This window comes from Sprattus sprattus (genome assembly GCF_963457725.1).
Source record: "Sprattus sprattus genome assembly, chromosome: 20".
NCBI lineage: Eukaryota > Metazoa > Chordata > Actinopteri > Clupeiformes > Clupeidae > Sprattus > Sprattus sprattus.
This window is the reverse complement of record NC_137918.1, coordinates 25,482,963-25,497,915: the sequence shown is the minus strand read 5'-3', so window position 1 is coordinate 25,497,915 and position 14,953 is coordinate 25,482,963. Positions and strand designations below refer to the sequence as shown.

General features: G+C 41.8%; 1 gene segment (V, D, J or C); it reads left to right on the top strand.

The window, feature by feature from the left end:
* Positions 1-3,516: 3,516 nt before the first annotated feature.
* On the top strand, positions 3,517-5,562 carry LOC308381695 (Ig kappa-b4 chain C region-like). The segment is given in 2 exons: positions 3,517-3,538; positions 5,243-5,562.
* The last annotated feature ends 9,391 nt before the right edge of the window (positions 5,563-14,953 follow it).

The window sequence follows — 14,953 nt, the reverse complement described above, 5'->3', positions numbered from 1 at the left end:
ATCCCATTCAATTAAATTAATTTTATATAGCACCAAAATAATACAATAGTTTCAAAGCGCCTGTGGCAGAAGGAGAGGGAGGAGATGTGGAGGGGAAATAATGTAAAATCAGAGTATGGGGTAGAATAAGAGTATAGATAGTGTGGTGGGGGTGGGTCTGTGTAGGTGTAGGCCGAGGGTTTCTTCAAGTGTATGCCAGAGGGGAGGAGCAGGAACAGAGTATGTCCAGGGTGTGAGGGTTTTGCAATGATTTTCCCTTCCCGTTTTCTGGCTCTGGAGGTGTACAGGTCCTGGATGTTGGGCAGGTCGGCACCAATGATCATTTCTGCTGACCTGACTGTACGTTGTAGTCTGCTCCTGTCCAGTTTAGTGGCCGATCCAAACCAGACAGTGATGGATGAGCAGAGAACAGACTCAATGACTGCAGTGTAAAACTGGATCAGCAGCTCCTGAGGCAGGTTGTACTTACTGAGCTGGCGCAGGAAGTACATCCTCTGCTGGGCCTTTTTGGTGACTGATTTTATGTTAGGCTCCCACTTCAGGTTCTGGGAGATTGTGGAACCCATAAACCTGAAGTATTCCACAGCAGACACAGTGCTGTTCAGTATGGTGAGGGGGGGCAGTGATGGGAGGCTTCCCCTGAAGTCCACTATCATCTCCACAGTTTTGAGCGAGTTCAACTCCAGGTTGTAGCGACTGCACCACAGGGCAAGCTGTTCAACTTCCCTCCTGTATGCAGACTCATCTCCATCTTGGATTAGGCCGATGACTGTTGTATCATCTGCCAATATCAGGAGCTGAACAGACGGGTCTCCTGAGGTGCAGTCATTTGTGTACAGAGAAAAGAGCAGTGGGGAGAGCATACATCCCTGGGGGGCACCAGTGCTGACTGTTATCAGTATCAATATTAGCATTACCAATATGATATGGAAAGAGAGGGATAGTAAGGAATCACAGACTCACACACTCACACTCACACACACACACACACACACACACACACACACACACACACACACACACACACACACACACACACACACACACACACACACACACACACACACGCCACATGTTGTACCCAGGATCAGTATAGGCCCTCCTTCACAGGGAAAGCAACAACAGTGACCTATAAGGCCCCACAAGGGAAACAGAAACCAGGCACTCTGGATATAAAGAGGGGACACTATTCCGAGTAGAGACAGAGCACTCACACACACGTACACAGGCAGAGAAACACACACACACACACACACACACACACACACACACACACACACACACACACACACACACACACACACACACACACACACACACACACACACACACACACACAGACACACACACACAAACACACACACGCACGCAAGCACACACACAATCCAATTTGTCTTTTAATTTTCACCCACGTGTGTTTTCTGATGGGAAGCTTTGCTGCTTTATTTCATTTATTATATAAACCAAAAGCTTCACACGTGTGCCACACTGGATGAGAACACATTACTGAAATTATTTAAAATCAGGAGTGTATCTATCTCTACAAGATGAAGGGAGAACACAATACTGTAATGATTTAAGATCAGGAGTGTTTCTAGCTCTACAAGATGAAGGGAGAACACATACTGTAATGATTTAAAATCAGGTTTGTTTCTATCTCTACAAGATGAAGGGAGAACAGAACACATTACTGTAATGATTTAAAATCAGGAGTGTTTCTATCTCGACAAGATGCAAAAAAGCTCATTTATGTTCATGTCAATAGAAGATAGGATTTGTGCAACTCTCTGCTACCTGAATGTAGTAATACTTCATTAATCTACGAATATAGACACCATGCTGCTCTATAAAAGATAGTTTGCCAAGGACATCAACATGTCCACAACTGATCTCGTGTGTGTGTACTATGTAATGAGGGGGGAGGATTGAAGACAAGAAAGATGACTAACCAATCAAGACTTTTTAATTTCCTTAATGTTAACGTTAAGTACATAGTTGTACTCAAATAATCTATTGTAGAGGAGGTGAAAGTTAAGTTTGTGTATGATGGGTATATGGGTCTTACTTGTGGACATGAGGGGAAAAGAGGGTGGATCTGCTAGATGTTTCTAAATGACTGAAGGGATGGACAATGGACACCTGTCAGTCAAATAGAAGAAGTGAGAAAATCTATTTTAACATGCTGTACTGGTGAGACTGAGATCATGTGCACATCCTTTAGAAGAGCTGCTACCATGAGCTGAGTTCAGTCATCTGTAGCAGCTCTGCACCTGTTCTCAGATCAGTCTCCTGAGGGCTCTGATTCTCTCCTGATGAGGGAGGTTTTTGTACGGCGTTCTTACACTGTGTGAATGGAAATGCAGCACCCTGCTGACAGTAATAATCTGCAGCATCTTCAGGCTGGACTCTGCTGATGGTCAGAGTGTACTGTGTAAGACCCACTCCCACTCCCACTGAAACGATCTGGGACACCAGACTGACGAGTTAATCCATTGTAGATCAGGAGTTTAGGAGCTTCTCCAGGTTTCTGGGAGTACCAGTTCAGAGCGTTGCTAACACTCCGACTGGCTGTGCAGCTCATAGAGACAGTTTCACCAGCCTGAACAGACTTTGATGAGGAAGACTGAGTCAGAATTATATCAGCTGATGACACTGTTGAAAAGAAAGAGGAATATTACAACTGACACATTTGAAAGGCTCGGATGCAATATTAGCAGTATGATGTGAGATGTTACAGTCTCTCACCTTGTGCTATGAGTCCCATAGCTAGTAGGATTGCAGTAACATAAATCATCTTTAAGGTTCTTCTCAGAGGCAGTGAAGCACTGAAGCCCTCTGATCCACACAGGGACTCTTAAAGTAGATGGAGCTGTAAGGTGTGTCAGTCACCATGCAAAACTCTCTCTCTCACACACACACAAACGCACGCACACACACACACCCACACACACAAACACACACACACACACACACACACACACACACACATACACACACACACACACACACACACACTTACTTCACTTCTTCTAAACTAAGTGTTTTTTTATCAGTAGGAGAGTTGATGTGTAGGGACTCAGTACATCTAAAGCACTCTGGTGGATTTAATGTGAGGGGAATTAACACACATTTTGAAGTAGGTGCAGCATTAAATATTCTAAATTAATTAAATGATCATGTTTTAAAGCTTTACTCACACCAACAGGGCCTGTTTTAAACTGGGGCATGACGTTGTATGAAATACACGAAGCAGGCTAAAAATATGAACCTTTGTCTATGAGTATCTTAAATGGGATTACTTTGTTCACATTTTTATTTGCAAAGATGACCTGTTGAATTAATTTAAAAAATATATTGCGAAAGGAAGCTATGCCATGTGTGGGATACTTTACTAGCCAAAAACAAACTATCTATGTTTAGAGAAAAATAAAAACATATGTTGTCTTGAAAATAATTAAGAATTTTCAAATGAGTCTAAAGTATTACAATGAGGACAGTCTTTTTTCTAAAAGAAAAATGAGATCCAAAGCTTGTCTGGGTATGTGAGACAGCTGGAGTTTGTGCAGGAGGTTTTTGTACGGGTGCTTAATGAGTCTGTATCACTGTGGTACACTTTTGGTGGAGGAACCAGACTGTCTGTTGGAAGTAAGTTACAATTTGATCCATTTTCACTGCAGGGAAACATCAAAGTGTACAATATTCAGTGTAATGACAGCGTGCAGTATTTCTGTATATTTTAACTGCTGATTTAACTGCTTATCATAGTTTTAAAGTTCTTATAATAGCCTAATGTCTCTCCACAAATTACTAAGGCTTTGATCAAACATAATTGTTTTTGACATGCCTGCTGAAGTGGACAGTGGAAAAGTTTATAATATTTACTACAGACTTCAAAAATATTTAAACTTTTCGGTTTGGTTATCTTAGCTCAGGCTGCCTAACATGATTAAACAACTCATTCAGCAGCGTTACATTTGTGTCTTTTCTCAATTACTTTTAGACTTTAGTATCATTGTGTTGCATATTACAGAGTCTAGAATATGCCATTTGAACTTCACCCACGTGCCGTGTTTCAGTTAAGAACAGTTTTGATACAGTTTTCAGTTTACTGATCTTATTCTCTTATAGTGACATCATTTTAATCTAATGGTTGTCTGGTTCTGCTGATCTGAAGAATTCGGAAACAAAATCTGATACAACAGCAATTTCAATTCATAATCATCAGTAACGAATATAGAACTTTTCATTACTGTCAATATTTGAAATAAGTATGACATACTTTCAGATAAAATAAAAAGCTTGGTGTTTGGAGTGGTCTATTCCACTGCATTAAGCTATTGATGACATTTTTCTTTGCAAAACCATTTTGTCAATAGCCTGTGTAATGAGATTACAGATATATGTTTTAGAAATAATGAAAAAAGTAAAATATTATTGTGTTGCCGCCTAAATCAGTGGAGCATTTCCAGTGTTCAGTTTGGCTTGATGAATCAGTAAAGAGTGAGAAGTGAAAGCTTCAATGCAAATAAAGGCCTGTGAGTTGAGTCATGACCCCCACAGAGGAAGAGGTTGAGCTGACATGAAAGTGTGCTGCTGCTCCTCCAGTCAGATGATGTTGGGGCCAGAGGCATCCTAAGTGTGTTTCACATGCACCTCTCCTCTCTTCTCTTCTCCTCTCCTCTCCTCTCCTCTCCTCTCCGCTACTCTCCTCTCCTCTCCTCTCCTCCTCTCCTCTCCTCTCCTCTCCTTTCCTCTCCTCTCCTCTCCTCTCCTCTCCTCTCCTCTCCTCTCCTCTCCTCTCCTCTCCTCTCTTCTCCTCTCCTCTCCTCTCCTCTCCTCTCCTCTCCTCTCCCCTCCTCTCTTCTCCTCTCCTCTCCTCTCCTCTCCTCTCCCCTCCTCTCTTCTCCTCTCCTCTCCTCTCCTCTCCTCTCCTCTCTTCTCCTCTCCTCTCCTCTCCTCTCCTCTCCTCTCCTCTCCCCTCCTCTCTTCTCCTCTCCTCTCCTCTCCTCTCCTCTCCCCTCCTCTCTTCTCCTCTCCTCTCCTCTCCTCTTCCCTCCTCTCCTCCCCCCTCCTCTCCTCTCCTCTCCTCTCTTCTCCTCTCCTCTCCTTACCTCCTCTCCCCTCCTCTCCTCTTCTCACCCCCTCTCCTCTCCTCTCCTCTCCTCTCCTCTCCTCTCCTCTCCTCTCCTCTCCTCTTCTCCTCACTAACCTCTCCTCCATCTCTGCTGTGTCTGGTCTGCAGCTGATACTCGGCCCAGCCTGAGGCTGCTTCCCCCCTCCAGTGTGGAGCTGCAGCAGGGGAAGGCCACACTCATGTGCCTGGCCACCAAGGGCTTCCCCTGGGACTGGAGGCTGAGCTGGAAGGTGGACGGGAGCAGCAGGAGCTCCGCGGGGAGCCAGAGCCCTGCACTCCTGGAGAAGGACGGCCTCTACAGCTGGAGCAGCACCCTCACCCTCACCCAGGACCAGTGGAGGAAGGGGGCAAAGGTCACCTGTGAGGCCACACAGGGCAACCAGCATCCCGTCACTCAGGATATCAAGATGGGAGACTGCTCCGAGTAGAGACAGAGCACTCACACACGCTTACACACACATACAAACCCACGCACATGCAGACTGATAGGCACAAACACACTTACATGTTCACATACATACTGTATTCTGGTATTAGCCTAAATATGCTTCATGTTTTCAAATTTACTCATATGTATTGTGTATGTTTTGTTCTTTTATTTGAACTACAAACAGGATATCAAGATGGGAGACTGCTCTGAGTAAAGACAGAGTGCTCACACACGCTTACACAGAGGGAGAAACACACACACACACACACACTCCACATGCACACACACACAGACAGACTGATAGGCAAACACATACTTACGTGTTGACATAAATACTGTATTCTGGTATTTACCTAAATGTGCTTCATGTTGCCATATGTTCCAATATGTATTGTGTATGTGTTGATGCTTTATGTGACCTACAGACAAAAATAAAAAGCTTGAACATTATTATTGTCATACAGTCCTTATATCATTGTTTTGTGGGGAAATTAAATCCCATTCAATTAAATGTATTTTATATAGCACCAAAATAATAAAATTGTCTCAAGGCGCCCACAGAGCACACACACACACACACACACACACACACACACACACACATCTTCACACACACACACACACACACACACACACGCACACAAACATGCATGCACACACACACACACACACACAAACACGCACACATGCACGGCAAACACACACGCACGCACACACACGAATGCACGCTGGATATTAAAAGGGGAGACTATTCCGAGTAGAGACAGAGCACTCACGGAGATGTACACAGGCAGAGAAACAGACGCAGCCACACACACACGCACACACACACACACACACACACACACACACACACACGAAAACACTCACACACACTCACACATACATGCACAAAATGTTATATGTTAACTGTTACCTATCCACTTTGTGACTAGTGGCACATAAGGCCTTTAGACAAAATTTGATATAGTATTGCTTAAACAATCCAAGGTACCCTTTGTCTTTTCATTTTCACTCATTTGTTGCTGCATTATTTCATATATTATAAAAAGAGAGAATATGAGTTGGAATGTTTGTTTTATTTCATCAGGACTTCAACAAAAGCTCCTCTAAACCAAAAGCTTCAAACGTGTCCCACACTGGATGAGAACACATTGCTGTACTGATTTAAAATCAGGAGTGTTTCTCTCTCTACATACTACACATATCGAGAGAAAAAAATATATAGAAGTGTGCAAGTGTCCTTATCAGTAAGTGTCCTTGTCAGTAAGTGTCCTTATCAGTACATGTTAGTTTCCACGTGTCATCTTCCACTTTAGTCTGTGCCGTCTGGAGAATAATTTTGCATCTTTTACTTCAATGTCTTCTGTCTCTTATGGTCAAGACAGAAACAAAATATGAATTTGATGGCGGGAGGCAGGAGGGCCAGATGTCGTTGCGAGATACTACCAGGAGAGGGCAGTCTTAAGCTTACAGGTGCAGGACAGAATAAAAGGCCTCAGGCTGAGGGGAGGGCTAATGCATCCCATTGGACGAAACATGCTGAGAGGGGATGGACACTGGAGAGCTGCAGTTGGGGCTGAGCTGCAGGTAGATCAGATGTGCAAATAGAGAGAGGATCAACCGCTGGTCAATCATTTCACTGATTTAACCTGACATAAAACAAATAATCGCACAATTTACTGTGATTAATCAGAGACTTGTAATAATGGATATTAAAATGTAAAATCACATAATTATTGTAGCATCAACATAAATGAAGTATATTTTAATTTACAATTGTAATGGTTAACAGCATCTTCTTAACTTTGAACACAGATTCCCTGTTGAGTGAATAAACGTGCAAGTTTGTGAATTCCCCTCTGCTCCATGTCAGATTTGCATTGGAACCATTACATCACATAAATAATAACAAAAAACAGTCAGTTACGCACATTATTTCAAAATCAGGCACACACACACACACACACACACACACACACACACACACACACACACATACACACACACACACACACACACCCCACCAGGGCACCAGTCTCAGCCCAGCCCCACCTCACACTAACTGCCCCAACAGCATGATCTCATCTGTTCAGAGGACTGTATGAAAGTCAAATCTTGCTGAATAATATTCTCCTTTTTGTGTCTTATCTACATTGTGAAATATTTTGTTCACCTTCCTTTGTTCAATAATGACACAGCTTCAAGGGGAAATAAGTCACTTGCATGTGAAGCCACCACATTTGTCTTTAGGGGCCAACATAGAGCAACCACCCACTCTAACCACAGAGCTGCTGTGCCCCTCAGCCTGCTACATAAGCAGCTCCTTTATGAGTCTGATGAGTCGTGTGATTATGTAGCTAAACATATCAAGACAACAACCAAGGCAGTTACAGAGTTCTCCCACCAAATACCCAAGTTACTCCTGGCCCAGGTGCTGGCCCATTAGCAGACAGAAATGGGTTTATGGGTTGCAAGATGTTTTGGGGCTAATATTTTGTGTCGGCTACCTTACTGTAACACTTTAAAACTGACACAGGAAGGAAGTTCATGCGTCAGATTAGAGATCAGGCTCGAAATAAAGAGACTGAAACACCGTGTGGTTATATACCAAAAGGTCAACCCATTAATGTTTGCAGAGCTTGTGTCGCATGTATGTCACATGCAAACACAGAGATGAGATCGCAGTCACAGAATCAGGACTGTGCGTGGACAACAGAGTTTATTTTTCATTGCACACACTGGACAGACAGCCAGAGGAACATGCAGAACATTTAGGTGAATTTGACAAAAACTGTAACGGACTATAATCAAGGTCTCACCTTTAAGATGTACGGTTCCCTTCCCGAACATCTCCTCTGTCCTGCGTGAGAGCTTTGTGTATGGAATAGTTTAACATTAGATGTGCACGACCTTTTGACCATTGTGTTGTGAATAGTTTAACATTAGATGTGCACGACCTTTTGAGCTTTGCTCTACCATCAGAGCAAAACAACGTATTTAAAAACAAGAAAAGGATGTAACACGAAGCGGTGAAGGATCAGAAACTCACTGACCACTATTATCTCAGTTCCACTTGCACATCACACTTCCCTTTATCAGTGTCTGTTGTGCTGCTGTTGGTGTTAACAAGGCAAGATCATTGGCTTTAAGCCAATCAGCTAACTAGGTCAAAAGAAGTCAGATAACTAGGTAAAAAGACAAGTACTATACGGCCACTTGAATCTGCACTGTACCCACTGTAAGGAGTCTGAAACTCTTCTATCATAGGGGTACTATGCATAGTATTTAATTAATTAAAAGCACTCAGCAAAAGTCAAGCTCCTTACATCATAAACCATTCTCTCCATTTCAGGACAAAAAAGTTTAACTAAGTTATCACACTGAAACGATCATTCAATAAAACAAGAATGTTTTGTAGTGGCTTTGAAAATTCTAGAAGGCATGGGCATGCTGTGAATGCACAACGGGGGAGCACAGCTAGATACCGCTGGTAGCGGCAACCTTCTAACACATAACCTGGTACTAGAACTGTAGAATGATAACTAATGACCTAATGAGTCCAGTCATGTCCTTTTTGAACCCATTCCATACACAAGGATATTAGATGCATAATAACAGCTCTACTGTCCATTTTAAAATGAGTTTTTGTTGATATTTTGAACACGTGTACATATGCTAAAAATAGGACAATCCAAATTGGGGAAGTCTCTCTGTGTGACCATTTGTTTACATATGTGCTTCATTCCATCGTTTCCCTCCACCTCTGGTCCCTGATCTACATTCCCTGCATGTGGAGTCAGTAATCACCTAACAAGTGCTGCTTGTTCAAATGTGTCTTCTCTCATCCACAAGGCCTGAATTTCTGCCTTTCAGGACAATATGTATGAGAACTGAATAACCACACGGAAACAAGCATTCAATAAAATTAATTTATTGACATATCTCCATTATCATGTGATAACATTTTTAAATTTTTTTTTTCATTGCCTGAAGGCAATTAACTCAGCCCATGGATGGGCCCCCTAAAGCAAGCACACATGCAAAGGAAAATCCCCTTTTAATAGGAGGCCAGTCTGGGAGAGTACAAGAAAAAGAGGGAAGGGTTGACAGGAAATAATAAACAAACAAACAAAAACACAAACACACACAGAATTGTTTTCCCTCAAGGGTCTATAGGACGTTGTAATGACATCATATAGAATATCTTTGTATAACAATCTGCATTGCTTGTGTTTGTATTACAATCTATCAGATTATAAAAAAGTATGGTAACATGTAAAATGCATAAAATACAAGCATGTAAAATGTGTAGATATTTCCATTTCGGGAACAAGGCTGGTATCACTGCACCAAAGTGAGAATTAGCTTACATTGAAAAAGCATTTGTGTCTTTGTGGACAATTTGTCACATAGAAACAAACCTCTGGTGGTGGTGGAACACAAACACCTCCAACCAATAGACAACCATGATATCACTCACAATGACACAAGGGTCATTTCACCTCAGTGCATGAAATGTGTCCTGCGTCACTATCTCAGAGTTGCCTGTGTTATTTAAAACCCATTCTATACATGCCAAACATTGGATAAATATGACTATTAGTTTGCATTTCCAGACTAGCTAAACTTCTTTAGCTCTTGAGCCGAACACAAACAAACACACATTCACCTTCTCACAACAACACAAGCCCCCCCCCCCCCCCCCCCCCCCATATCATATTAAGATTTGCTACGATGACTGCTGGGCAACATGTATGTTGTTGTCCAATGTCAAGTCTCTATTTGATCATGTGTCAATACAACGGTACTATATAGCTAGTTAAACAAATTTGAAGGTCAAGACCATCAAGTCAATTGAGCACAGCACACCTGCAAGCCTAAGTTTGCCAAAGCCAAAGTGGGAGTTGGAAAAGGCAAGAGGGAAAAGAACAGGAGGAGAAGGTGACAAAGGTGCCTACATTAGATTCTTCTTTTGGCTTTTTAACAAACAGTCGCTAGCCCAAAGAGTCCGCCACGGACGACCTTTTGCTAGCAGCAGTGCAGCAGTTCTTCTGGGATCAGAATCGCCGCTCTCAGTGGCCGTCGTCACTACGCCAATGAGTAGACATGCTCAGGTTGTGGAGTCTCCAGGTCTGTGTTGGGGCCGGTATGGTGTTGGACCTTGTAGTAGATGGGGGAAGGACTCTGAACTGAGCTCTGGATCAGTACATTCTAGAGGAAACAAGTAGAAACAGGAAATAGTCTATTAAGACAACAACACCGAAAAAGGAACCTTTCCAACAAGCTATTACAAGGGAACTAGACCAGTTTGTTTATAGAAATGACACCCAAAATTAATAAGGCATTGCATAGTTCATTTCACACCTGCATTTTAGACACACAAGTCAAATCACCAGCAACAACCACAGATTCTTAAGACGACTAACTCCTGGCTGTATCATTTAGTTTGTCCCAGTGTTCAGAACATCTGCTTTTGACCATGGAAGATAGCAGTTATTTCACAAGTTATGTGACTTAGCCACCTAGACCCCAGGCTGACAGGGATTTAACATGAGCTCCATGCAGACACCCCTGTATGGGTCTTATTCATGACAGTGGACAGGAGGTGATGTTGGGGATCAGGTGCTGAGGAAGGTATGGAGGATAAGAGATCAGCTGGGTTTACATTTACTAAGGCCAAGGGGAAGCAGGAGGTTTTTAAGGCCAAGCAGACCATGAAAGCAGGAGGTGTTTAAGGCCAAACATACCATGAAAGCAGGAGATGTTTAAGGCCAAGAATAACATTAAAGCAGGTGGTGTTTAAGGCCAAGGATACCATGAAGAAAATGCTTCATCCTAGCTCTTGTAGAGAGTATATTTCATGTGGAAAAGGGCACGTGGTAGAACACAGACAAACAAAACCCAGACCAAAGGGAGCAACACCAGACAATGACTTGTGAAATGAGTAACTGATCAATGTGGATTTTGAAAAGAGTGATATTATACTTACCCCAACTGACTGATAAACATTTGAAGAATTGCCTGCTGTAAATGATGAACATAATTAGTGATTTTATGCATGTGGGCACAAGACATCATTAGTAAACAAACACTACAGAAGGGCAGGCTGCTAGAAATAAACAGTACTGGTGAGAGGGAGGAAACAGTGTGTGGTTTAACCATAAAAGGAGTTAGAGTGTGTGTGTGTGTGTGTGTGTCTGTCTGTCTGTCTGTCTGTCTGTCTGTCTGTCTCTCTCTCTCTCTCTCTCTCTCCCTCTCTCTTTCTCTCTCTCGCTCTCTCTCTCTCTCGCTGTGGTAATGTATGCAGTTTTAACTATCTGAACTATAGGGGTTGTTTACAAATGTGCCTATCTTGACGTTTGAGTGGAAAATGAAAAAAATATTATTTAAAAAAATGATCAAACATTTTGTCAAAAGATGAACCATCATTTATAACGCCATCAGTTTGCTTAAAGGGTTATGGTCAGGTTATGGTCAGGACTAACTGACAGTTAAGAACTACGCTTAGTACACATTGATATTACAGGTTCAAAACCTTCTGATTGTAAGTTGGGTTACAGATATTAGAGCACTGAAAACGATGTGTTATTCAGATACATATGCTGCACTGTACCTTGATTCTTTGAATGCACTCGAAAGCACAAAACTCCACCGAGGACGAGGACGAGTAGTACTAGTCCTGAAGCGACAGGAACATAGATCCATGTAGAGGTCTGCTTGTCACCAAGAGGAAACTGATGTTTCTTACATTGTGTACTATTGCATAGCGTCTCCAATTCCACTGTAGCATGATGCCAGCTGACTTGGTTGCTATGGTTGCAGATGATGACATCATCTTTAAAAAAGATGGCAAGGATGGAGGGTGCAGTCTGTTCCTCCTTTGCACAGGTGCAGATGTCACAGGTGGAGGTCAGAGAGAGGTCACCAGCTCTACAGGTCACTGTCACATTACAGAGGTCACCACCGGACGAGACAGACTCCACAGACAAGACAGGGGCTGTTACTTGCTCTGCAAACACACACACACACACACACACACACACACACACACACACACACACACACACACACACACACACACACACACACACAGATTTTAGGAGACACTCACACACAGCAAACACATAACTGAGATTTTAACTTAAACGAAAAATTATTATGTAGTTCAATCACCATCAAATGGCTTAAACACATATTCCCCATCAGCAGAGCAGAAACATCCCAGACACACTTTTGTCTTTCACACCAGTAGCGTTTGTGCAGTTGAAAAAAAAAAAAAACTACTTTATTGCTGTCCTCTGTAGCCTAATGTCCACTGATAACGGCTATAAATATAATCACAGCTATAAATTAAATGTCTAGAAATATAAACGTATGCAGATGTGATGAGGTACACATACGAACAACATCAGTGAAATGCAAACTTAAATGCATTCCTGGGCTGTTTATCGTGCTAACAGTACAATTCTATGAAAGTTCATTTAAACATAAATATATTTGTATGTGTGCATTTAACAGCATAAAACAAAAGAGCGTTTTCGCAATGTATCTTTTTATCACTCATAAGGTTGATAATTTCACACCAGTTCTGGGGTGAAGGACTCCTAACGTCCTCTAAATGTCTTTAAGTCAGAATCATGAAGCCTAATCACTATCAGACCTTCATTAATTTGTTTGCATAAAAGTGGTTGGCTCAAGCCCATAACAACATTATTAGTTGTACATTCTGTTTCATTCCCCTTAATAATCTCTGAAGTGCATGTGACATGGTGACTCACCAAGAACACTGAGCCTGTATTCAGAAACAGCCTTTCCCCACTCATGAGTTATTTCTCCTTTTATCCATCCTATGTAGAGTCCGCTGTCATTCTTCTGCAGGTTTGTCAGCTCCAGAGAGAAGGTTCTGTGATCAAATTCTACTCTGCTCTTATAAGGGTCTGGAATTCTTACCTGGCGATATTTACTATAATTTGGATAATATTTAACAACATCCCATGATTGATTAAACTTCCAGGTTACATCATCTATATATGTTCCATTATTTATATTATCATGCATCTGCATGATCAGGGTGACAGAGTTTCCCTCTAGAGCAAACACAGCCTCTGGGGCACTGGCCACTGTGGAGACAGAATGGTAACAGTGTGCTATAAGTGTCTCATTGTGAGAGAGGGTTCAACTTAAGCAATGTGAAATTAATTATGAATACAACATTTTCATGAAGTCTGCACATTATATAACATATATGAATTTATTAAACTATTAATAATTTTTGACTGATGTTGCACCATATACGTACCTGTGTGAAGGATGGCAGCAAGGAGAGACAAAGTCCATTTTGGATACATTCTTGTTCCCTCAACAGTTCCTGTTCCTTGTCAAGACACCGACAAGCTGATGAAGCCAGTGACAAGTAGATTAGCCTACTGCAAATATAAGACTGGCGATAGGTCGCCCATAGGAACTAGAAGCACGCGTGATATGACGTTTCGATATGTCACACATAAGGCTGGGCAAAATATGGAATTAATTTGATTGATTCAAGTTTTCGTTTTTGAATGATGTGAAAAATCGAGGTTGGTGCTTCATCTGCTGTTACTCAAACGCCAGCGGAAGCACTTATTTTGGGTGACCATATAGTGACTCTAGTAACGTTGTCAGTAGACAAAGTTTCTTCCTGTCACTGAACAAGTCTGTCGGTCTGTCGTTGATTGGATCCTTTCGTAGACTGCCCGTTTTCAATGTTGTGTCACGTTAATGCTGCCGGGAAACCGTAGATTAATAACCACCGAATTTGAATTATTTAAGCTGCTTTGGATAAAAGCACATACTAAATACATTGCATTTAAAAAAAAATCGCTACTGGCAAATCATGGAAAGTCACACTAGGACAAAGGTTACACATAACAAATTAGCACAATTAAAAAAATACAGGCTTACTGTCTAGGTTAACTCGACTGCTGTAAAACTTCGACTGTAGCCTACTTCTGTCCTCTTGTTGCACTCCCGTCAATTTGACTGTTTCGTTTTGACTGTGTTGTTGCAAATTATCTTTGAAAAATATGAAACTGAGCTACGTCCAATTAATCTACTAAATTGAGTCCGTGAAAAATCTTTTATACATTTTGGCAAATGTTTCGTTTACCTCATTACTATTATGATGTTTTATTTAGAAATACGGTGATTCAGCAAACAGCCAAAATCAACACTAAAACTGTCCATATGACGATCCACAGTGGAGATTGTGTTGTGTTACATCCTCATTAGGCTACCTTCATGATATTTTATTTAGAAAAACGGTGATTGTAAGTTACAATTTGTAACATCTTGCTGCCTATGTAAAGATTTAGCTATACAGACAAAATCAATACGGACACCTATTGACT